The 26,211-nt window shown below is 45.8% G+C and overlaps 1 protein-coding gene across 5 annotated transcripts in view; it reads right to left on the bottom strand.

The window, feature by feature from the left end:
- HDAC9 (histone deacetylase 9) overlaps window positions 1–25,995 on the bottom strand; it is an 834,677-nt gene extending 808,682 nt beyond the window's left edge. For 2 of the 5 annotated variants that reach the window (XM_058677968.1, XM_058677970.1), the window contains exon 1: window positions 25,719–25,990. The gene's annotated coding sequence lies outside the window, so the exon portion shown is untranslated. Of the gene's footprint in view, window positions 1–25,718 lie in introns of all 5 variants that reach the window. The other 3 variants (XM_058677966.1, XM_058677969.1, XM_058677964.1) reach the window with 3 other exon arrangements.
- Between the last annotated feature and the right edge of the window lie 216 nt (window positions 25,996–26,211).

Consider the following 26,211-nt stretch of genomic DNA (forward strand, 5'->3'; position numbering starts at 1 on the left):
GTTGAGAACGTTTGCTTTGCTTGAATCTGGGTGCATCCTGAGGCTGTAGGACTTGTAGCCTGAAATTACAGATACCAGGGCCTGATGTGATAGCTCAATTGCTGTATCTTCACCTTGCACCTCCCATATGGGCGCTGCTTCAAAGCCCAGCTGCTCCACTTCCCATCCAGCAGCTCTTCACCTATGGTCTGGGAAAGCGGTCGAGGATGACCCAAAGCCTTGTGACCCTGCACCCACATGTGATGCCTGGAAGAAGCTCCTGGCTCCTGGCTTTGGATCAGCTCAGCTCCGGTCATTGTGTCCACTTGGGGAATGAACCAGTGGACAGAATATCTTTCTCTCTGTCTCTCCTTCTCTCTATGGATCTGCCTGTCCAATAAAAATAAATAAATCTTTAAAAAGAAATTCTAAAAAAAAAAAAGGCAACAGATGCCCCAAGTGTTTGGACACCTACCTCCTACAAGGGAGACCAGGATGGAGCTCTTGGTTCTGGCACATCCATTTGGGAGTAAGCCAGCAGATAAAAAGTCTCTTTCTCTATCTCTTCTTCTGTTAAGAATTATTTATTTGAAAGACAGAGTAAATAGGGTAGAGGGTAAAGAGAAGGAGAGAGAGAGAAAGATTTTCCATTAGCCAGTGCACTCCCCAAATCGCCACAACAGCCAGTGCCGAATCACAATGAACCCAGGAGCCACAAGCTTTTCCCAAGTCTCCCATGTGGCTGGCAGGAGCTCAAGCACTTAGGCCACTTTCAGCTGCTTTCCCAGGTGCATTAGCAGGAAGCTGGGAAGAGGAGCAGCCAGAACTCAAACTGGTGCTCATATGGGATGCCAGCTACTCACATGGAGGTTTAATTTACTATGTGAAAATGCTGGCCCCTAAAATAAATTTTAAAAAGAGAGAGAGAACTAACTTAACACAAATCCTTTACTTACTGTCTGTCCTACTCCTTCTCATGTTGACTCTGCCTTCTAAATCACCTACCTACACTCAAGTCTGTCTCAGAAACCAACACAGGAAATGCAAAGAAAACAAGATAAAAGAAATGGGAGGTGGCACTATGGCACAAGTTGGCATAGTAGGCTATGCTGTGATAGGATGAACCCACCCCCTGTGATGCCTGCAGCCCTCAAGGATGCCAGTTTGTGTCCCGGGTACTCCATTTCCAATACACCTCCTGCTTAAGGCCTGGGAGCTCAGCAGGGGACAACCCAAGTCCTAGGGCCCCCGCAGCCATGGGAGAGACCCAGAAGTTCCTGGCTGCTGGCTTTAGTTAAGCCTTCCTCCAGCATTTACAGACATCTGGGGAGTAAAAGAGCAGAAGGAAGATCAAGCTCTCTCTGTGCCTTTCTCTAAATTAAAAAGAAATAAAACTAATTTTAAAAGATAGAAATGAATGTCTATTTGCAAAATCCAATGGTGAAATAATTTATGAAGAATTAAAATTACATTTTTTCAAATGAAAAACATTGATCAGTCACCATATTGTGAGTAAACCCAAAATGCCGGTCAGTGTTAGAATATAAATTATTATGGCATTTCTTCATATGAAAGAAAAAGACAGTCTTTAAAGATCCAGAAAATATTTTAAAAATCTCTCAAAGAAAGTGCCATGTAATACTCACTTTGGGTCTTCAATCTAATTCCTTCCTAAGGTGCTTAGACAGATAAAAGTGAAAAATGCTACTTTTTTTCCTTCTTCCTGAAATACCTTTATAAAGGGGGAAGAGGCAGGACAGGAGAAAAGCAGACAGAGGGACAGAGAGAGAGAAGCACACATCCACAGACACACACGGAGAGAGGTCTGTCCCCCACATGCCTACATAGCACATCACTGAGGGGGACCGTTCCACTACTCAAAACATCCCTGACATTTTCTCCAGAAGACTAGTGGGACTGAGTTCAACAGATGCTTAAGAATGAAAAGCACAAGAGCTCACCTCAAAGACACTCCACTCTGGATGGAGACAGAAAAAGAACCAGCTGGTCAACATTTAGAACCACAAGGTTTTCCAGAAGATTTCAGGAAACACAAACACCCTAGGTTGTGCAACTCCTGTGCCCAGGGCAAGAGGCGGGGCTGTGGAGCTGAATGTAGACCCCCACTGGGGAGAGTGGGGAACAGTTCAGCACAGGAGTCCAGACAGGGCTTGAGATACACTCATCCCACACACGAAGACCTGGGTTCACATCCCATTTCTGCTCCTGATACTGCTTCCTGCTAAGGCGCACCCTGAGAGGCAACGGATGATGGCTCAAATACCCTGAACCCTACTGTTCAAGGAGATCTGGATTCACTTCCAGTTCCCTGGCTGCTGCACACATTTGTGCAGTGAACCAGTAAATAAAACATCTCTATCTCATTGTCCCCTTTACTGCCTCTCAGATAAACAAAACATCAACACTCTTCAAAGACACTGACATGCTTTTTCTAAAATATCATACTTGCCCACACCTGGCTGGCCATGGTTTATTTACAATAAAAAAAAACATGAAAAACTATAACTCATGACACTTGCATAAACCCTGAGAATGAGAAAGCCACTTTCTAGATTTTCCTCTTGCACATAAGCTCATCTACATTCATTTCTTCTCATCCTGCAAGGCGTGCCCACCTGGCCCTGCAGAACTGAGCTGATCCACTCCCAAGAAACCAACACCTGGGTGGAAGAGGGCACTCCAGGGCAGGTGGGGTTCCAAGAGAACTCAAACAGAACTCAGGGATTCAAGAAACAGGTCTCAGGAAGGAAGTATGGGGAAGATTTTGGTAGCAGAATTGTGTGAAAGGTAAGAGCGATAGGTAACAGGCAACTCCTGGAACAGCCGGAAGGTGACAACACCATCTTAGCAAAGAGATGGGGGGGAAGGGTCTGGGAGAGGGGTTGGAAGACTCAACTGCCAAGCAAAGACCATGGTACCAGGAAAGCCAGATCCTTATGGACCTTCAGTGTGAAGGGGCTTTTTCTCTTGTCTTCTTCTTTGTCCTGATTTTTTTCCTCGAGTATTAATTTATATCTCTAAACATTCACCCTATTAACCCATGCAGATCAATAATTCTTAAAGCATCCACAGTTTTTGCACAGCTATCAGCTCTACACGGTTCCAGGAAGCTTTTATGACTCCAAAATGAAATCCCATACGCAGAACTTGTCACATCCCATTTCTTCTCCACTATAGTACTTCCTGTCTCTGTATAACTATTTTATTTAGTCATATCTGTCAAAAGGCAGACAGAGACAAGGAGAAATCTTCCAGCCAATGGTTCACTCCCTAAAAGACTGAAGCTGTGAGGAATAACACAAGCCAAGGCCATGGACCAGGAATCCCATCCAGGTCTCCCATATGCATGGCAGGGAGCCAAGCACTTAGGCCATCATTTACTGTGTCCCTAGGGTGTCCATTAGCAGGAAGCTGGAATGAGAAGCAAAGCAGTGCCAGGAATCAAACCCAGTCTGTAGCCCACCCCACGACTCTAGATATATCAAAACGCATGGAAGCACAAACTGTGCGATCTTTCTCTCAACATGATTATCTGTAAAGCTCATTAATGCACAGCATGGGCCTGCACTTCATTCCTTTTGAGGGGCCGGTAATATTCCACTATGCAGCTGTACCATATATTTGTTCACTGGGTGCTAGAAATTTGAGTTGTTTCTACTTGGTGAATATTATAAATGCTTGTGAAAATCAGACTATATTTGTGTTTGCAAACATATTTTGAATTTCACTGGACATCAGCGTGAAACTACAACTGCTGGGTATACAGTAACACTGATTAACTTTTTGAGGTGAAACTGTGTTTCAAGGTGGCTGTGCTTTTGCATTCACACCAATGCTGAAGAGTTTGAAACCATCTAGAAGGCAGAGAAGCTGTGCAAACCTTGATGTTGACTTAGAAACATACTAAAACTTTTCATTTTAGAAAGTCCACTCCAAGGATGGACACATGGCCAAGCAGTTAAAATACTGGCATCCCATATCCATGAGCCTGGGTTCCATTTCAGGCTCTGGTTCCTCACTGCAGCTTCCCCGGATGTGCACCATGGGAGGCAGCTGTCGACTGGGTTCACGCCACCCACAAGGGACACCTGGAGTGAGCAGAGTCCTGGCCTCGCTGCAAGGCATCTGGGGATGAACCAGTTTCCCTTTCTCTCTTTCTGTCTGTCTGTTCTCTCTCTCTCTGTCCCTCTCATTCTCTACCGCTTCTTGTTTTAGAAGATAGAAACCTCATTCTAGACGCAGTGTGGAAGCTAGAGAAGTTATTTAAGAAGAGAGACATATTAGAATCCCAATGTAAGAAATCCAGGTAATGGGGCACAGCAGGGTAGGCCTTTGCCTCTGGTACTATCATCCCAAGTAGGCACTGGTTTGAGTCCCAGTTTCCCCACTTCTGATTCTCCTCCCTGCTCATGGCCTAGGACAACAGCGAAAAACGGCCCAAGGTGTTGAGTCCCAGCACCCATGTGCAAGACCCAGAAGAAGTTCCTAGCTCCCAGCTTTGGATCAGCACAACTCCAGCCATTATAGCCAATCAGGGAGCAAAACCAGTAGATGGAAGATCTCGCTCTGTCTCTTACTCTAATTTTCAATAAATAAATTAATATTGAAAAGAATACAGGTAAGGCAGCCTGATTGCCCAATTATGAGAGCAGTAGAGAGGATGGAAAGGATGAACTAGAATTCAGGAGGAGAGAACAAGAAAAGGAAACAGATCTAAGAAAATATCAAGTAAAAACTTAAATTATACAGGATAACAACTACCATACATTTAAATGACTAAGATATTGGGCAAAATCAGAACCATACAAAACATGAAAGTCATCAGCAACAGGAGCAGTGGCTACAAGGATGAAGGAGAAACAACATGACTCACCTGCAGAAAGGAGCTCAACTCAACTCCGGCCACTGAATGCCACAGGTAAAATGTGCAGTGCAGTCAGGATACGGCTTTGTTTCACAAAAGCCAAAATGTGGGTCCAGTGTGGTAGCCTAGTGGTCAAAGTCCTCACCTTGCATGTGCCTAGATCCCATACAGGTGCCAATTCTAATCCCATCAGCCCTGCTTCCCATCCAGCTCCCTGTCTGTGGCATGGGGAAAGCAGTCAAGGATGGCTCAAAGCCTTGGGGCCCTGCCCCCACATGGGTTACCCAGAGGAAGCTCCTGGCCCTGGATTGACCCAGCCACTGCAGTCACTTGGGGAGTGAACCAGCACATGGAAGATCGCTCTCTGTGTCTCTCCTTCTCTCTGTAATTCAAACTTTCCAATAAAAATAAATTAAAAAAAAATTTCAAAAGAAGTCAAATTCTAGACTTTGTTACATACCCTGATTTTCAAATATTGCCAAGGAATTCGATAATTTGATCTTTCTTTAAATTCTGTGTGCTGTCAACAAAAATACATCCACAATCTGCCAGCCTGTGTCCTCCACCATAGACAGTAAACAGCAAGTCAAGATGGGAATGTAACACCAGCAAGGGGGAGACCAGCGGGGACCTGGGAGGGAAACAAGAATAGAGAAGAACAGAATAGGAGATTCCAAAGGCACATGGCTTCAGGGCACAGGGACGACCTCACCCAGACCCAGAGCTGCCTTGTAAGCTAGCCAATACAGGGGACTCTCAGTCTAACAACTAAGACATTCCAAATGCAGCAAAATGGAACATGAACAAAGCAGAAGCTGAGTAGTTTAGCTTTTCATTTCTTCCCAAACCCCACATTTGTTAAAAGTTGCCTGAAGGAACTGCACGCACAAGTTTATTAACAATTTCTCAATGAAGACCCAGGCAGGTTGAACAGTACTGTCTTCCTCAGATGATGGTACTGTCTTTTAAAAAATAAACAAAAACAAGATCCTCAAAGTTTAGGTCTCTGCAAAGCATGACCACTTGGTTCCCTTGCGCTTATGGTTTTAAAAGGTGGCTATTCACATATCTTACAGACCACAACAACAGAAAACTGGGGAAAGAGCGTGTATCGCTAAGTGGTTTTGGTGATTCTGTTGCCAGGAATCATCATCATCACGGTCCCAGCCTTTGGAAAATCTTGCTGTTCTGCCATCCTTACGCTGCTGGCCTCCAGGGTCTCAGACAATGCTCCCCACCCCACCCCCATCAACTCCACACCCTTCAAGAGAGAAGGGCAAGCACCCAGCACAGCCCCGTGTCCCAGCTACCCATCCAAAGCCCAGTAAAACCCTCCAGCTTCCATTCTACAGCCAGCGTTTTGTCACCTGGTATGATTCCTAGCTGCAAGAGAGGCTAGCAAATATTCTCTTCATTCTCTTGCGGCTCATCCTCTCCTAATATGCAGGGGTTCTTTGTCTGAACACAACAGGGAAAGAGACACTGAAAGACACCTGACAGTTTCCAGCACATTCGTCTTTTTAAAATTTCATTCCTAAAAAGTCTATGAATTATTTGCATTTCAGTTCAATATTCCAAGAGAATATAAATCGAGCCTAACCTTTCTACTTAAATATTGGAAACACAGCAGTGTAACACTGCCACAATTTTGGATTCACAGTACTGATATTCACAACAGTGCAGAAGAGAGTTAAAGTTAATTTCAATTTGTTCTGACAAAATTATTTTCCTAAGAATTCTAAAGCAACTCGAGCCTTCTTGCCATGCTTAACAACCAGCTTTCAAAAGACTACATTAAAAACTCAAATTACGAAATTAAAAAATCATTGACATTCTCACAGCATATGGAACTATACTACCTCAGAGATTCTTTTAAATTATTGCAGTCAATTGTGCCCTTACTGCCAGGAGACTCTTGAAGTCACAGGATGTACCCACTACAGCAAGATGTGCTCCTGAAATTCGACACTTTATATTCTCATGTTACTTTACAGTGCTATATTTTATCATTCAAATACAACACTGGATTAAAAATACAATTTAAGAGCACACAGTTCACGACTACTTGGTATATGAACATTCTAAAGACCCACCCGTGAACTTAGAATTTGCTAAATCAACATAAAAGAGGAACAGACCATAGAAAATGCTCCAATTTAAAATACAATAATTTATGAGCTGTTTCACAATCATTCACATCAACTAGATTCAAGAGTATTTCATTTCAAAGCTTCTTGGCTTCAATTCCTTTCTGAAACAACATGATACTTCCTATAGTAGCATCTCCTACCCACTTAAAAGCATGTAAATTATCGTGTTCGACAAATTTAACTTTACTTATGACTACCTTGTCCTTAAGAATGGTGAGAAATGGCTAGATCAGTAGTAAAATCATCAAGCATTACAATACAGAACAGAAATAACTATGGAAAAGTTTAGAAAAAGGCTGCCATGCAGGAGACCTGGGTTTAGCTTCTGCCTCTGGCTACAAACTACAGCAGCCCCAGCTGTTGCAAGCATTTGGGGAAGGAACCAGTGGATGAAAGTCCTCTATCTATCCCTCCATCAATAAATCAACCAATCAATCTCTCTCCTGTGTCTTTCCAAGAAACGACTTACTGAAAAATATGCTTACTGTACCAAGTATTCACTAAAGGCAATTTAGAAATTAAAATATCATAATAACCCATATAAAATTGAGTACTAGATACTTGAGTGATCACCAAAATGACCCTGAACACCACCAAGATATGACACAGATGAGACAAAGAATGGGACACACCCATTTCTAACCAAAATAGAGTAAGAGGAAATAAAACTGCCCTCCTACCTCAAGAAAAATACACAGAAAAATACAAAATACATGAGCAGCAGTATGTTTTCAAGACACTAGATAGCACATAATGATCACTGAGAGATGGGCAACCAATTACATGAGCCTTGTCACTGCCCGGGAAAGACACAGGCAAAGCCCAGCACAACTGAACTGAGAAGATGGATGTCTGAAAACAAATATGCGAAGACAGCCAGAAATCACAGGATGGAGTACTGCGGGAGAAAGAGCTACACAGATCTACAGACAACATACAGACTCTGTCCAGCAGGATACAGATGAGCACAGGTGTATGAGGACACAGCCGAGGACCAGAGACAGAGCCACCTGACAGGTTCAGGGGAACTAAGCCAGCATTCATGGCGGCTGAGAAAAGAAGCCTCATAGTCTACAAGTGTTGCACAAAGTACTCAGAAATGAATAGTAAAAATCAGAAAGGGTCAAAGTATTTCCAAGTAGCTAACTCCATTCCAGAAAAAAAAAAAGTGATTGAGAAGATTTATTGAGACATAAAAATACCTACCACCCTACAGGTTAAAATCCACAATGTTTGCCATCAATCAAAAATTACCAGGCATGCAAAGCAGTAGGAAAGTGTAAATCATGGCAATGACAAAAAGTCAACCAAAATAACAGAGCACGAACTGAGAACAAGGCTACAATTAGCAGAGCGAATACAAGGCCATTAGTAAGGGTTATACACTTATTCAATATGTTAAAAAGTAATAGGAACAGGAAATTTTTCTTACATTATCATTTTCAACGCCAAAAAAGAAAAAACATAAATCAGGACACAAAAACCACAGAAAATGTGATTACCAGTGGTGATTTTGAAGACACAGGAACTATCAAAAACACAGAAAGAAGAGAATGAAAAATGAACAAAGCATCAGTGATCCTACTACACAGGCAAATGGAAAAACTGAGGCAAAGAGAGAAAGAATCCCCCAAAACCTGGAGAAATGACCAAAAGTCCTCAAATCTGAGGGACATTACATATTCAGTATGGCTCATGAGAAGCTCAATGAAACCTAAACAAAACTACAAGAACACGATCAAATTGTCCAAAACCAAGGACAAGAGAAAACGCCACAGGACACATTATCTAGAACACAGAAAGAAGATAAATATGATAGCAGATACTTCCTTTTTTAAAACGTAAGAAAGAAAACAGCGGAGTAAAAAATTCATAAGTGTTAAAAGAAAACAATGCGAAGCTACACTTCTATATACAATAAATATCTCACCAAAAAAAGAATATTAAAAAATAATCGCAGAAATAAAAAACCAGAAAGGATTCACCACCAGCAGACCTGTGTTACAAGAATGTCAAGATACAGTCCATGGGCCCAGCACGGCGGCCTAGTAACTAAAATCCTTGCTTTGATCATGCCGGATTCCCATATGGCTGCCGGTTCTAATCCAGGCAGACCCACTTCCCATCCAACTCCCTGCTTGTGGCCTGAGATTTCAGTCGAGGACGGCCCAAAGCCTTGGGAACCTGTACCCGTGTGGGAGACCCGGATGAAGCTCCAGTCTCCTGGCTTCAGATCGGCGCAATTCCAGCCTTAGCGGCCACTTGCAGAGCAAATCATCGAATGGAAGATTTTCCTCTCTGTCTCTCCTTCTCTATATATCTCTGACTTTACAATAAAAAATAATAAAAATAAATATTTTTTAAAAAATAAAGTCCTCCAAAAGAGAAAGTAGTATCAGACAGAAATCCAGGTGTATGTACGAAAGAATAGACTACAGCAAAGTTAGCCATATATTTTTAATTGTGTAAACCTCTTTAAATGTTTTGCTCCTTTTAAAATTCTGTAAATCTATCAGAATGGCAGAAAGAGGTCTTCCATCAATCGGTTCACTCCCCAGCAGCCTGAAGGAACGTATTCATGATCTCTGGCTACCCACAAGGGTACCAAGAACTGAGACACATAAGCATCTGCTACCTCCTAGGATGTTCAGTAACAAGAAAAAGAAATCAGAAGCACAACAGGGACATGACCCCAAGACTATGATGGAATACAACCCACTGCCCCAAGTGGTATCATGCTTACTGCGTCAAAAGCCCACCTCTACTTAATGCTTTGGCAAAAATAACAGTGTAGATTAAGAGAAACAGAGCACTTATTTTTCTTGGAATGGCAGGTCCACGGACAGAAGGAGAGACAGAGAGATCTTCCATCCACTGGTTCACTTCCCAAATGGCCGTACTGCTGGAGCTGAGTCGGTGTAAAGCCAGGAGCCAGGAGCTTCTTCCAGGTCCCCTATGTGGGGGCAGGATCATAATCCACCACTTTCCTAGGGCACAAGCAGGGAGCTGGATGGGAAGCAGAGCGGCAAGAACAAGAACCCATATGGGATCCTGAGCATGCAATGATTTAGGCACTAGGTCATAGCACCAGGTCCAAGATAAATCTTAATGGATTTTAAATAATTTTTCAACAATTACAAATTTACAAAGAGATATTTCATATCTGTTATTTTGGAAAGTTAACATTTTTTTAAAGATTTATTATTATTGGAAAGCCGGATATACAGAGAGGAGGAGAGACAGAGAGGAAGATCTTCTGTCCGATGATTCACTCCCCAAGTGAGCCGCAACGGGCCGGTGCGTGCCGATCCGAAGCCGGGAACCTGGAACCTCTTCCGGGTCTCCTACACGGGTGCAGGGTCCCAAAGCTTTGGGCCACCATCGACTGCTTTCCCAGGCCACAAGCAGGGAGCTGGATGGGAAGTGGAGCGGCCGGGATTAGAACCAGTGCCCATATGGGATCCCGGGGCGTTCAAGGCGAGGACTTTAGCAGCTAGGCCTTGCCGCCGGGCCCGGAAAGTTAAATTTGCAGCCATTATCCTGAAACTCCATTCCATACAACTTAGATTTGTCCATTTGGGTTAAGTACTTCTTACCACTTCATTTACAGAAACATCATTTAAATGGGATTTGTAATACTGGTTTCCATAGAGAAGAATAGTAAGTAACTTCAAAAAGGTGTTCTTGAAAGTCAGCAAGTTAACTCAAATGTAAATAACTTTGTTTATCTTTGAAATCAAGAGTAAATTCTGTGAAACCACTCATAGTTATTTTGATGCAAGATTTTCAAAAAATCGTTTCAAAAGCTAAGGAAACTAAAAGTGTATTTATTTGTTTGTTTATTTAAAGCACATGTCACATAGCACAGTTCCCTTCGCTGCTTCCCCAACTTGCCAAAATAGAGCTCCAAGCTTCCTATGCATCACTGGGGCATGTCAGGAGAAAGACTACCAAGAAAGGCTAGGGGAAAAAGCAAAAAGCACTACTGGCACCTCAGCATTATGAGGCAGGTGAATGCAGTAACAAATCAAAGAACAAATGGGGTCTCCTGAGTATAAAATTCTATAGATTGGGCCCGGCGGCGTGGCCTGGTGGCTGGGGTCCTCCCCTTGAATGCCCCGGGATCCCATGTGGGCGCCGGTTCTAATCCCGGCAGCTCCACTTCCCATCCAGCTCCCTGCTTGTGGCCTGGGAAGGCGGTCGATGGCGGCCCAGGGCTTTGGGACCCTGCACCCGCGTGGGAGACCCAGAAGAGGTTCCTGGTTCCTGGCTTCGGATTGGTGCGTACCGGCCCTTTGCGGCTCACTTGGGGAGTGAAACATCGGATGGAAGATCTTCCTCTCTGTCTCTCCTCCTCTCTGTATATCCGGCTTTCCAATAATAATAACAAAATCTTTAAAAAAAAATTCTATAGATTGTTTCTGAGTTTTCCTCCCACTAGGTGAAACTGTTCAAGTTCAATAAAAATCACGCTTGAATACTATAAGCTGCTAAATATAAATATGAAGAAAAAAAAGACACGAGACAGCTGAATAGTACCGTATAACCATTTTAAATTTGATAGCAGTCGGTTATGTATAAACTAAAATTGAGATGTTAATGAAGTAGTTACAGGATGTGGTTAAGAACTTGCATTTTCTAGCACAATGGTCATTCAGTAGCATGTCAATTAACTTCATGAGGTTGTAAATTTCCATGTTTCTTCCTGTTGTTGAATTTGTGTTGTGGCTTTTCATTGGAGGGGATGATAGTCTGCCAGCTCTGCTTTCAGATCAAGGATGGTCTCCCAATGAAACTGTTGAATTTATCTGGTCAATAAGACTCTCTGCATGGTCCATGCCCGCAAAGATGGAATCATGACTGGTTAATAAGCTGTACCACTGTAACAATATGGAGGAATTCAATAAGAGGGGAAGGCTTGGGGAGGGGTTGGGAGAATCCCAGAGCCTATGGAACTGTGTCATAAAATGAAATAATAATAATAAATTAATAAAAAAAAGCACATCACAAGTTACACTCAAGAAGTCACAGGAGGATAAACATGAAAAGGGAGAAATATGGAGGCGATGCCATGTTTTGTTTAGTGGGAAAAGGGCAGGTTCCAGGATGAAAATCCAGTACACACAAAAGTGCCTGGAAAAGAGGGTAAGTCATTCATTCTATATGCTCTCTGTGAACACCACCCTGAGCAGGAGTGCTCTTGCACACCTATCAGACGAACAGAAGAATTCAACATCTGCTTGCCATGTTTGACTACTATCAAGACTCAGCCATGAAGCACAAAATGACTGCAGGTTCCATAAAGTGTCTGATTATCAGCAGTGTTTATTTCAACGGGTCTACATGGTGGGCCTCCGTAACACCTACACTGTCACTAGGTTCAGTGTTCTAAGGATTCAACGAGAACACATGTGAACACATCCGACACCAAGGCCCATTATATGGAGATGAATTTGAATCCAGTTCTTGCCCTCATAGAGCCACACAGTGCATACACAACACAACAACTAAGCCAGTGATGGGAATTTCAGGAAGTTTGGCAACAGCTGTGAAACTTACAATGGGATTCTACCTCTTGTAAGAACTGAGTTTTGATACACTTACATGCATGGGGTGTTCCTCTGTTTTTCTTCTGTACCAAGCAGGGGAAAGAGCAACGCACACAAATAAATCAACAGGACAGAAGGAATCACTGCAGATACTCGGAAGAAAACAATAAATCTGAAATCTGTTCCGAGTTTCTCCTGACATCAGCACATAATAGCATACAGAATAGAATAGCATACGTATCAGAAATAATGCTAAAGATGACGATTCTACTAAGAATCTTAGGGTTAAAACAGAGATACTATCTGGAACACAAAGAAACTGTGGCTCTTGAAGTGAAAGTAAAACTTTGTAAAATAAATGAAACCCCTCATTTCAGATGTTAGGTTATGGGAAGAGATCTTGGGCTATGCTGCTGCTCTTTTGGGAAATGAGCAAAAGAAATCTGATAGAATACCCCGCGCCCTTGTCTTCAACCAGCCAATTATAGCAAAGTCCAACAGCAGCATCCACTTCTCTCTTTCTCTCTCTCTCTCTCTCTCTTTCACACACACACACACACACACACACACACCATGTTGGTTAGGTGAGCAAGTGAGTCTGCAAATAGAGGCAATAGGACCCTGTGCTGTCAGTTAGCAATGTGAAGCTATTGAACAATTCAGACGAAATCAAGGAATAAATTGAGGCCTGTGTGCCAACAGCTACATTTTAAAAGCCCAGAAGCTGTATGTGCCTGGTGGCTTCAGTACTGGAAAGCACAGACATGGAATATTTTCCTTATCCCAGAAAATTCTCTTGGACAGCAGTGGCCTATGCAACTATGAGAAGGCCCCTGGACATGCGCAATGAGATTTCAGAGTAGACAGCCATCCGTCCTTTCATTCAGATCATTAATTGAACAGTTCTCAGTCCCTGCATCAAAGGAGCTCAACACAATAGGAAAGAACAAGATATAAGTATTGGGCCAATTAGCAAGCTGTTATTGGGAACCAACCGTACAAAATGCCCTTAAGAAAACAGAGAATAGCAAGCACGCTCTCTCTGACCTCAAGGGGCCTCCAAACTGGCCAACGACTCAGTGCGAGATAGAAAATGCCACTATTAATACCCTGGCATGAAGGCTGGGCCTGTGTGTCTGACCCTGACATGCAGGAGTCTGATGTGGAACTGCTCTCCTTTCCAGTTAATTTCTGAATCAGTAGCTTAAAATCATACACTGCCACTGAATTTTCACTCCACATTTTGTTGGTGGTTTTTTTTTTTTAAATTTGGGATTTCCTCCCCCTGAAAACTCCCATCCCCCAACAGGTTTTCCCCACGTTGTTACAATAGTATAGTCCTTCATAAAAGTCATAATTCTGTCAGTTTTTGGTGGGGGTTCAATCAGACAAGTGTTAGATGAAGACCAAATAACACAGCCAGCTAAGCAAATAAAGAGGTAGTGAGTTCCGGCAGAACACACAGGGTAGCGGAAGCCTTTGACAACCCCTGCACCCGTGGCTGAAATCAGCACACACTCACCGTCTAGTCATTTCACAGTCTTGTCTTCATTCCAGCAATTGCTAGATACAGCTTACACATTTGGTTGAGAATTTAGTCATTTCACAACGCTAATCACATTTTCAAAAGAAAAAAGAAAGATGTGTTAGAGTTCTCAGTGATAGTTTATAAAAGCTGACATCTGACATACTGGGAGAAACTTGGTCATGTATGAAGTCCTACTACTCTGAACCAGCAGAACAAGTCTTGCAGTTAATACAATTTGTTTGCTGCTAACCTATTTTAAAATAATATTTTTCTGGGCCCAGCACAGTGGCCTAGCGGCTGAAGTCTCCGACTTAAACACGCTGGGATCCCATATGGATGCTGGCTCTAATCCTGGCAGCCCCGCTTCCCATCCTGCTCCCTGCCTGTGGCCTTGGAAAGTAGTCGAGGATGGCCCAAAGCCTTGGGACCCTGCACCCACGTGGGAGACCCAGAAGAGCTCCTGGCTCCTGACATCGGATCAGCGAAGCTCCAGCCATTGCGTTCACTTGGGGAGTGAGTCATCATTAGGAAGATCTTCCTCTCTGTCTCTCTTCCTGTATATATATATATACATATATATATATATAATCTGATTTTGCAATAAAAATAAATAAGTATTCTGCATTTGTTTTATTTAAAAAACAGAAAGATTAAACATAAACAGAATCTGAGGCTATATCTTTATACTCTCAAACGCAATGCATGCAATATGTAATTTTGACAAGGCAAAATCACTTGTCACATAACTTAGTGCGGTTTGATTTCATTACTTCTGCTGTTTCATTTACATTTGTCCATTGGTTTGGGTTTTATAATTTTTTATCTCTTCATGGATCTGGCTTTATAACTTATGAAACAGATAAGCAAATGTATGTATGTTTGATCCTTTGTTCCACCTGCTTAAGATGTTTAATACAGTAAGTTCACAGGGCCTGCACCATGGCTCAGCAAGATAATCCTCTACCTTCAAGCACGGGCATCCCGTATGGGCGCCGGTTCGTGTCCCATCTACTCCACTTCCAATCCAACTCCCTAGGTATGGCCTAAGAAAACAGCGGAAGACAGCTGAAGTCCTTGAGCCCCTGTGCCCATGTGTGAGACCTGCAAGAAGCTCCTGGCTCCTGATTCCTGGCTTTAGATTGACTCAGTTCCAGCACTGCAGCCATTTGGGGAGTGAACCAGCAGATAAAAGATTTCTCTCTCTGTCTCTCCTTCTCACTCTGTAAAACTATGCCTTTCCAAATAAATAAACAAACCTTCAAAGAAAAAATTTACACAGCACAGAAAGGTAGTCTTAGGCAAAATCAGCCCACTTTCCATCAGTATTGTATCTGGAGAGAGTTCTGGTTGGGAAGCCGAATCTTCTCTATGTCCTCATCTAGGAATCAACGATGGACCATGGAGTTAATTACTAACAGACCATAAACATCTCTATACATCATTCTGTGCATTAAATATACCACTACAGGACTCAAGCATAACAAAACGCAGATGCCTTTAAACATCTTACACCTTTTTTAATTCAACCTTCTCTCAAATAGTGCTCCAGTTCATTCTGTAAGCCTGTGCGAACTGCAGGGATCATCCTAACCACTCTAGGAAAGAGAAAGAATGCAGGGAGCTGCAGTCACCAGAGGAGGCATCACCAATCAAAATGGGGCAGAAGCTGGACCTAGGAGGAAAGCAGAGCAAAGAAGTTACAGCAATGATGGGCACTCTCTCCAAACAAAACCCCAGAAACATGAACATCTCATTTTGACTCTGACAGAACCAGTCTTGGAGGCCAGAGATTCAGAAGAAGCACCTGAAGGGCAGGATGGGAGACACCTATGCTATTCAGGATGCTTAACATCACAAGCAGCAGAAACCACTGATATTCATTGTTAGCATCCAAGAGCCTCTGACAAATCAGAGGTGGAACTGGGATTCCAAGACAGGTGGGATACAGGAACTGAAACATGGTACTTTTCTCTCTCCCCTATCTTGACTTTCTTTACATGGCTATCTGTTCTGTCAGGCAGGCTCCTGCCATTTCTCTAGAGCAAAAGCCACCTGCAAGCTCTAAGCCTAGCACTGAAATTCTTGAAGATTTCCTAAGTACAAACCCAGGAGTGGCCAATGGTTACAGCAATATTGGTGCGCTGCGTGCAGAGCAAAAGAACTGGTGCCATATGAAGGGGTTTGGGTTTTTAGAGTCCAATATGACCTAAGCTAGGACAACAAATTTACAGCCTGGATAAAGAAAAATGTTTTCCCAGGATGTTCTGGGCTGCGCTCAAGCCCCATGGGGTGGGGGCAGTTCCTTCTTCCTGTTTGAAAGGTACTGTTTGGAAGAGGCTGACACGGGGCCCAGAAAGGACAGTCCACCTGTGAACATGAAGGGGTCTGTGGGTATGCACCTGAGCTCACTGAGGCTGATCGCAGTGCTTCCTTAAGGCGTCCACCTTAAAATGCGTACCTTGGGAATCAAACACTCAGGGAAATCTTCAAAGGTGCTCCCATACATGCTGTGCTGGGATGCACAGTCCACAGCTCAGTACAATTAACAGAAAAGCTAGGAGACTGCCTGGGTCCCACCCCAAACTTACATTTCACAGGAGAGCAGCAAGGGTATCTGGGCCAATGATTCTGATCAATGGAGCCAAAGCCATTTTAAGGAGAGATTTAAGTACATAAAACAGCAGGGGAAAAAAGTAGAATATCTATGAATAGAATGCAGACGCACCGCAGAGTAGAAAGAGGGATGGAGTAACAGAACAAAGGAAGAATGTCTCAATAGATCTTTTAAGTGGATCAGAACAGTGGCATCTACGGAAAAAGCTACAAAAAGAACGCTCTGACCAAAGAGGCTCCCTGCTTCAACTCAGCAGCAGAAATCTACATACAGGAGAGAAAGGAGAGCCAGAGTTTCTTTTTTTTTTTCTTCATTTCAACCAAAATGATAAGTAGAAATAAAAACGCCTAGCCACCACTCCCTATTCTTACTTTTAGATCTAAGAGAGATCTATAATATGTACTTCCTGTGGGGGCGGGGAATAAAAGGCAGTATGATACAGCACACTCGCATTCCTCCTGTAACCCTCACCTTCCAGTATCCAGTTGTCTCTGAGTGAAGGATGATGGAGCCTAAGAACCCAGGACGGCATTGGCACACACTTTAAAGGATGAACAGGCTTCAGTCCTGGAAACTCCAAACCTTACTGATGAAGTACAGGGTGTCTGCTACAGGATCTGGACAGAAATCCTGACGACGCCCCTGATGATGGAATAGGACCCAAGGACCCATTTACCTGGGACTGCGGAAAGAAGGGAGCAAGAGGTCAACAGGTGCCAGGCTGCCAGTGGTGCCACGGAGGTTAGATAAAACAGTTCCTACGAAATGTCCAGTCTCTGGGCTCCCACACCTCTCCCCAGGACCCACAGTCTTTGGGGCCACAGTAACAGGTGGATCAAACTGTCAGTTTAGGGTTTGCTGCCGTGGGTTCTGAGTCCCAGGACTTCTTCAGCTGAAGGAACAGTGACACACAAGATGATTTTTTCTCACGGTGCGATCAGTCATGTAGCAGATGAGCAGCAGTTGCCCTTGCTTCTGTTCCCATCCTAGACCAGGAAACATGCTCCTTGGGTTCCAATCTCAGTGCTGGGTCCTGGCAAGGACTGGTGGGAACAGGCCACTGAAAGCTTCTCACACATGGAATTTAACAGAGATTTCGTCACGTCCTAGACTAACACACAGCCCTCACTCAACTTTGCCTCCACTCCTTTCTATTTTCGAAAGTCAGAATTAGCGCTAGAGGAGAGAGACAGAGAATTCTCCCTGCTGGCTTTCTCCCCAGATGGCCACAATGGCCACAGCTCAGCCAATCCAAAGCCAGGATCCAGGAACTTCTTGCTGGTGTCCCATGTAGGTGCAGGAGCCCGGGCACTTGAGACATCCTCTGCTGGTTTGCCAGGAACATTAGTAGGGTGTTGGATCAGGAGAGGAGCAGCTGGAACTCCAACCAGCATCCATACAGGCAGAGGTCTGGCTTAATGTGGCATGGTGCTGGCCCCTCTGCTTTCACCACCACCATTCCTACTCGGGGGCTCACTTCTGCAACTCTCCTGAATCCCACAAGCCCTGCCTGTCTCCAACCACTTTCCAGTTCATTCTGATCTCTGCTGGTTAAAAATTCGCACACTCCATGAGTAATCGTCATTCACTTTTCACAATGAGTAAGTGAATCCCGTGTGTATGTGTGCACACGCATATTTATGTGTGTGTTTATGTGTGTGCGTTCATGTGTGCATGTTTGTGTGTGTGTGCGTTGGTGTGTGTGTATGTGTGTGTTTAGAATCATCCCTTTCAGGTTCCACTATGGAGGCTGGCATGTCAGCAGCAACAGGGTCTCACAGAATTGGTTCAGAAGAATGACTTTGAGCCCTATTAGAAAATGGTTTGCTATTAGTAGTAGTAGTAGTAGTAGTAGTAGTAGTAGTATTCAGGAGGCAGATTTACAGAGAGAGAGAGCTTCCATCCACCATTTCATTCCTCAACTGGCCTCAACAGCCAGAGCTGAACTGACCTGAAACCAGCAGCCAGAAGCTTCAGCTGGGTCTCGCACATGGATACAGCGGCCCAAGCACTGCTTTCCAGGCACCTTAGCAGGGAGCTGGTTCAGAAACAGAGAGGCCCACTTGAACCAACGTCCACATGGGATGCCAGCACTGCAGGTGAAGGCTTAACCTACTATACTACAACAGTGGCTCCAAAATAAATGGTTCCATAATCAGGTCTACTCATCCCACCAGAGATCCTACAAACAACTCAATGAGATGGACTCATCCTACAGGGACGTTCAGTGACTTGTGACCTTTTTCAGGCCCATCCCTTTTAAGTTGAGGTAGAACATATGACTCGCTTCTAACTCACAGAATGTGGTGAAATGGTGGTCTGTCACTCCCTTGGTGTATAATATGATGTCACTATAAAATGCAATGTCACCCCCATCATTCAGTTACACTGCATACAACTCTGTCTTGCCACAGCAGAGCAAGAGGGACTTGTCCTCAGCCACCATGTTGTCCCACTGTCAGGCACAGCACACACAGCCTCCAGGAGCTCAGAGTGTTCTCCGGCTCTGTAGGTCTTCTTGGTCCTACAATCCCAAGGAGAGACCCTCTGCTGACATACAGGGGCCTGGAAGCACAACTTCCCACAGCTGAGCCGGGGAGGAGACCTTACCAACAGGCCGAAGGACCCAAGGGAGCCAGGGGTGGTCTCCCGAGCAGAAGCAAATAAAACTACAGCAGTCTTGGGCCTGGAGTGGTAGCCTAGTGGCTAAAGTCCTTGTCTTGCATACAGTGGGTATCCCATAGGGTTGCCAGTTCTGTCCCAGTTGATCTACTTCCCATCCAGGCCCCTGCTCATGGCCTGGGAACGCGATTGCAGGTGGTCCAAAGCTGTCCTTGGGACCCTGCACCCATGTGGGAGACCTGGAAGAAGTTCCTGGCTTCGGATCAGCTCAGCTCCAGTGGTTGCGGCCACTTGGGAAGTAAACAGTGGAAGGAAGATCTTGTTCTCTGTATCTCCTTCTCTCTGTAAATCTGACTTTCCAATAAAAAATAACAATAAGAAGTCTTTAAGAAAAAAAACCTATAGCAGTCAAGTTGCTCCATTTGTTGCAGCGCATTCCTCAGCAGGGTCCTCAACAGCCTCTAGTAACTTCCCATAAGGCTTCAGTTAACTGACTGGTCCCCAGGACCGGTTTCCAAACGCCTGAGTGACCCAAGCCAGTGCAGGCCTCACCCTCCTTTCAGCGGCCGTTGCAGACTGAACTCACCACTCCTGCAGCTGAACTAGGCCAGTGCGCACCCTTCCCCTGATTTCAGTAGGCAGGAGAAGGCCCCCTCTCCAGCAACCCCACCTGTCCTCCACCTGACCAGCGGCATGCCGGCTTCCGCTTCGGCAAAGAACAAAGAACAGGCTTCCTCTCTTTCAAACTGCGTATAGCATTCAATTGTAGTCAACAGCACACCACACTTGGAGAGACACCTATTTTTAATCAGCATTTCGCACCGAAAGTGATTTGGACGAGTCCCTATAAACCAGACACTGAAGGAGAGTGATATTAAAACGATATATCCACATGTGCACACACATTGACTTAATAAAAAGCTCCTAGTGCTATCTGCTCACTCGGAAATGCTAAAAATCTTTTCCTCAAATACACATGAGCTTCCCTAAGATCACATGTCAGCATTTTCCATGAAAGCACAAGGCTTTCTTCCACATCCCAGAGAATACCTTCCACTTCCAAACCGCGCACTGCAACAGCGCACCTCTATCACCTTGGCTGTTCCAGATTGTGGGGACTTTGTCCTGACAGACTCTGCTGAATGTGAAAGAGCAGGGATTTAGGGCGATGATGAAGAAAAAGACAAACGAGTAGCTGTGCTTTGAGACCCACAGGGGCAGAAATGGCTAAAGATCCCATAGAGCCTCTGCTTACTTCGGTATCTTAAAGTTCAAAGGAAGCAGCAGCATACTAATAGAAAGAGCGGGTCCTGGCATCCAGAACACGGCCCCCGACTGGGACAGGCTGGCTCTGGAGTGGACTCCCCACCACTGTCCTGTAACAACACTCTCTTCCTCAAACTATGCTCTGCCTTCCGTCTCTGGATTTCCAAGCTGGGAGCTTGCGGGCTGCTGAAATCAATGAAAGGACTGCGCTAGGTGGCTAAGGTGAGGGGAGGGCAGGGCACAGAACAATGCATAGGCTACTGACTGCCTGCAACAGTGGAGACTCTGATGTGAGGGTGTGGGGCAGGGGAGGTATTTGTGTGTGCATGTGGAGCACTACACACAGGAGTTGCAGCTCTTTCCCACCAACAGGCAGCAGGGTCTACCCCCTATTATTATTGTATTGCCTGCTTGAAAATCTGATGTGGTCTTGCGGGTAAGACACCAGTTATGATGATGGTGTCCCATCTCAGGGGGCTTGGGCTACCAGCTCCACTCCCAATTCTGGATTTCTGCTAATGTGCACCCTAGGAGGCAAGCAGTGGTGGCTGAAGACTTTGAGTCCTTGCCACTCATGTGGGAAACCTGGACAGGGTTCCCAGCTTCCAGCTTCAGCTGAAGTAACTGTTGGCATCTGGGGAGTGAACACATGGAAATAAAGAAAGTTACAATGTGATCTAAGGTCATTAGCCCAGTGGTAAGGAAGCCTGTAGCCCAGATCAGTGTACCTGGTTCAATATCTGTGTACAACTCCTGACTCCAGCAGCTCACCAATGCCTGGGACTCAGGGGTGATGGTTCAAATAACGCTGGGTTCCTGAAACCCAACCAGGAGACCTCTGTGAGTTCCTGGGCCCATGGCTTCTGTCCAGCCCACTCCTGACCACTGTCAAAAGTTGGGAGAATAACCCAGTAGATGACAGTGTGGGCTGGCATCCATGCACTCTCTCTGTCTCCAAATAAACAGAATCTTTTTTTTTTTTTTCATTTAAAAGATTTTAAGGACCAATGTTGTAGCAAAGCAGGTAAAGCAGCCACTTGTCATGCCAACACTGTCCTCTAGCAACGCTCTCCTGCGTGGTCACCTGTTTGACTCCCTGTTGCTCCACTTCCAATCCAGCGCCCGGCTAATGGCCTACAAAAGGCAGAGAGGGGCTCGGCAGCGTGGCCTAGTGGCTAAGGTCCTCGCCTTGATCCCATATGGCCGCTGGTTCTAATCCCGGCAGCTCCACTTCCTCTCTATCTCTCCTCCTCTCAGTATATCTGACTTTGTAATAAAAATAAAATAAATCTTTAAAAAAAAAAAAGGCAGAGAGGATGGCCCAAGTCTTTGGACCCCTGCTATGAACCTGGGACGAAGCTGCTACTCCTGGCTTCAGCTTGGCATATGCCTGGCCAACCTGGGGAGTGAGCCAATGAGATCTCTCTCTCTCTGCCTCTCCTTCTTCCTTTGTAACTCTAACTGTATATAAATAAATCTTAAAAAAAAAAAATCTGAACTTCACACCTATAAATATGTACAGAAACTGAGCTGAGCCACAGCGCAAGCCAAGAGTGCCTGCATGCAGTCCGACCTGCTCCCCTTTCGTTCCAGCTTTTTAATGACCTGCTGAGAGGCAGTAACGCTGGCTCAGGGCTGTAGATCCCTACCTCTCCCGGGGGAGACCGTGCCACAGGTCCAAGCTTCTGGTGTCAGCCTGGCCCAGTCCTGATGACTGAAGACACTTTAGGAGGCAACTACATGATGGAAGCATTTCTCTCTCTCTCCCTCTTTCTCTAATGCCTGTCACTCTACCTTTCAAACAAACAAACAAGAACATAAAAAGTTAGCTTGCTTTCTGTACACACACACACACACACACACACCACGAAGCTGTCCACAGTTAGCCGTAGGAACCGCTGGCACTAGGCCTAGGAGGCAGCGTACATGAAAGCTACCCTCAGTTCACGTTGACCGATCATGTGGAATCTTGGGTTTATCAGTGTACCTGCTTCCTTAGCCTCAAGTGAGAACATCATGTCAGCCTACCTGCCTCTGAAATGTTTTCAGGAATCCAGAGCTACCATGCAGCAAGGTAGAAAGCAAACGTGCCTACCTGCAGAGGTGTGCAAGGAAAATCAGGCGTGATGTCTTTACCGAACGAAAGGGCTGCAGGCAATCAAAGCCCCCATCAACTTAAACATTAATATAAACTACATTTTCACACAAACAAAACGTCCACTGAAGCAAAAATAAAAATCACATTTGGATAACAAAAAAAAGTCTATAACTACAATATTTCACTAATGAGAAGGTGCAGATGCTATGGACAGAAGGATTTTCTGATGTCCATATGTTTACCAAATGACTCTCCTTGTAAGCTATTTCTCCATCTCTTAGTTAAAATTAAACCACACCTTCCCCACTGAGCAGTTGTAAATTTTCATATGCTGTAATAAGTTCAAAAAAGTTACCCTAATAAAAAGAAATGAAAACATAAGCCTACAAGTCCCCGGATGCAGATAGAACTAAAAAAAAAAAAAAAAAATGAAATACAGGTATTGCTTAAAGTAGTTAATTAAACAGGTTTTTATCTACAACTGGCCTTAAGATTGGAAACTCTTTAAAACTTCAAATAAAAGTTCATCTGTATCACTGACACACAAGGTAATGATGTACATATGGTGACAGTAACTTCACCAAACAACTCTTTCTACTCTAATAAAAGCCATGGCTAATGTGGCCACAGAACAATCATAAAAATCTGTACCCACATATATAACATACAGAATTAATTTTGGAAGAGCCAACATGATTTTTTACAGAAAACTGCAGTTTCATATACCAAGCAATCTCTAGCCAGAGACTGGTCAGACTTCCCAATAAAGTCTGGCCGGATAGGCAGAAAGAGAATCAGGAAGACATCATTGAGGAAGGGAAGAAAAAAACAAAACAAACAAACACTCTGTATCCTATCAATCGAGCAGTATTTAGCTTAAAACCCATAACTTGCCTCTGCACAGGTTTCTGTTTCTGTAATCACATCCATGGTCAGTGAAAATGATCAACCCCAGAACAGAGTTGGGAAAGCATCTCTCTCCCTGCTGCTGGCAAGCACCAGAGGTCCCACTCAGGAGTACCACCCGGCATATGCACCTGCTCACAGCTGACACAGGTGAACACATGAGCTCCTCCCCCAACCCCACAGAAAGCGACATCTTCCCAGAAATGGCAGTTCATCTGGAGTTCTGCCCACTCAGACAAAACAGATGAGGATAAATTACAGACTAGTGTTTACAACTGCCAAAATAATCTGCCCTTTCAGAAATACAATATTCATATTAAGCATTGTAAATACAAACGGCTTCCATCAGTGATCTTGTGTTTGGGCAATTAAACTGGTCCAAACTGAAACAGTTGTTGAAGAGAATAAGCAGGACTAATTATCTGTGGTCAAAAGCAAATGCATTCATCAACCAATTTTCAGTCACAATAATTTCCATAATAAACATTCCAAGTACCAAACGGCAGGGTTTTCAAAGACGACTTGTAAAACTTGTCCCTATTTATTCACAGCAACCTATTCTGCACTGTTGCTAATTACAGGATTCAAAAGATTTCTGGGGCATCAGAAAATAAAATCCAGACCTTTCCAAATGTCCAAAGGTTTCCTTTCCAAAGATCTGAGTTTTCTTTCCTTTGATTTACATTTTCGGGGTGCTTACGCCCTTCTCCTCGATTTCAAAAACACCAGCAAGATTTGAAAACACGATTGCACACTCTATATTTGCAATTCACAAATCTTAACTCTTGATAAAAAAAAAAACTCACGGTTTTATATTCGGGTAAACATGTGATTCCAGTGGAGGGAGGGGGAGACATGAAATTAACTCGTCACCCTCTCCTCGGGTACAAGTGTAACTTCTAAGCTCTCCTCACTCGCCCCCCCAATATTTTACACACACAGAGCAGTCCTGTGGAATGTATACCTGTAGCTGTCCCATTTCTCACAGACTCGGCGAGTAGGTCCGAGGGGCGGGGGGGAAGCTATGGTTAATGGAAAAGTTCTTTACAGGAGGACACACACCTGCAGGGAAGCCAAACGCGACAAATTTCCCAAAACTCCCCAAAGCGCTTCCTAAGTCCACGTCGGAGCAACTGCACCCAGGGCTGCGCGCTGCACGCAGGCCACACTCACACTCGGCCCTGACACCCGTTTCTCTCCTTGCGCACGAGTGAGCTTGGGCTGCAGGGCCACCAGGGCGCAGGCAGCGGGGCGCTCGGGGTACGCCCCCGGGTCACAGCGTTCCCGCGTCCCCGCTGCCACACGTCTTGGGGAGGCGTCCGGTGGACCGGGAACCCCTCGCCAGCTCTCTGTCCCGCGGCCAGGGCAAAGCACTGGCTAAAACTCACCACCACCCCCAAGTAGTGTGCAGAACTTTTCTCTGAATCCCAGTCCCCTACTACTCAGACTTGATACTTGTGTCCCCAACAGCCACTACCAAGGAACCTCCGGGGTCTCCCCAACGAAGCCGTCCTCCCTTAAGCAACACGTTGGCAGAACAAACTTTTCCTGTCAGGCTCGGCGGGAGCGACGCGATTCGCGGGTGTTGGGTCTGCCGGCGAAGGAATCAAGCCCCGCGACCCCTCGCTCAGCCTCCACGCCAGGGTCTTTCCTGGCTTCCTAAGACCCCCAAACCATCCCTCGCCCCCCAGCTTTGTACCCAGGACTCCCTCCACGCTGCCCACCCGCACCCTGCACCCCGCGCTCCTGGCCTCGGGGTCTGTGAGGCGCGCGGCGACGGGGTCCGGCCCGGGATGCTGTCACCTGGCGAGGCGGGCGGCGCGCAGCCCCGCGCATCCGCAGGACAGCAGCAGCACGGCCCCCGCAGCTTCCGGCAGCCCGCCACCGGCTTCGGCTTGCGCACACCGGGGCCGGGCTTCGGGAGCCACTCACCTTGCCCGCCGCCGCCGCCCCGCGCCCGCGAACCCCTAACTTCTCTCCCTTCTCCAAACAGCCATCTTTCGACGAAGACACTCGACGAATGGCGAGGTAGGAAGCCAAAAGGGATTGGGGAGGGGGGGCTGATGGGGAGAATGAAAGTTGACTCAGGGAGCCGCGGCTGCTCGTCCAGCAGGCACTTACCGGGCGCGCCGGGCGCGGGAGCGGGAGAGCGCGGCGGGCGCGGCGGGGCGGGCGAGGTGCGCGCTGAGCGAGGTGCGGGACGCGCCGCCGCCGCCGCCGCGCGGAGGGGGGAGCTCGGAGGGCGGCCGCGGGCGGCGGCGAGCCGAGCGGGGGGCGGCGCGCGCCGAGGACTGGCTAAAAATAGCACTTCTTGGGGAGGGGAGTGAGGGACTGAGGTGGGAGGGAGACGGAGAGGCCCGGCCCGGAGCCCCTGCGCGGCGGAGGCTGGGCGGGGCCGCGCGGGGAAAGGCGGGCGGGTCCCGGCGTGGAGAAGCCCGGCAGGCCTTGGGGACTCGGGGCTGAGGAGGGTGAGGGGGACACCTGGGCGCGCGGCCGCGGCGGGGAGCGGCAGAGAGGCCGGGCTGGCGATGCCTCCCCAGGGGAAGGGCCGTGGGTGCAGGAGCGCACCGAGGCCGCGGTGATGGGCGGGCCACTGGGCCGGTGGCTGCGGCCG

This window comes from Ochotona princeps, chromosome 20, assembly GCF_030435755.1.
Source record: "Ochotona princeps isolate mOchPri1 chromosome 20, mOchPri1.hap1, whole genome shotgun sequence".
Taxonomy (NCBI): domain Eukaryota; kingdom Metazoa; phylum Chordata; class Mammalia; order Lagomorpha; family Ochotonidae; genus Ochotona; species Ochotona princeps.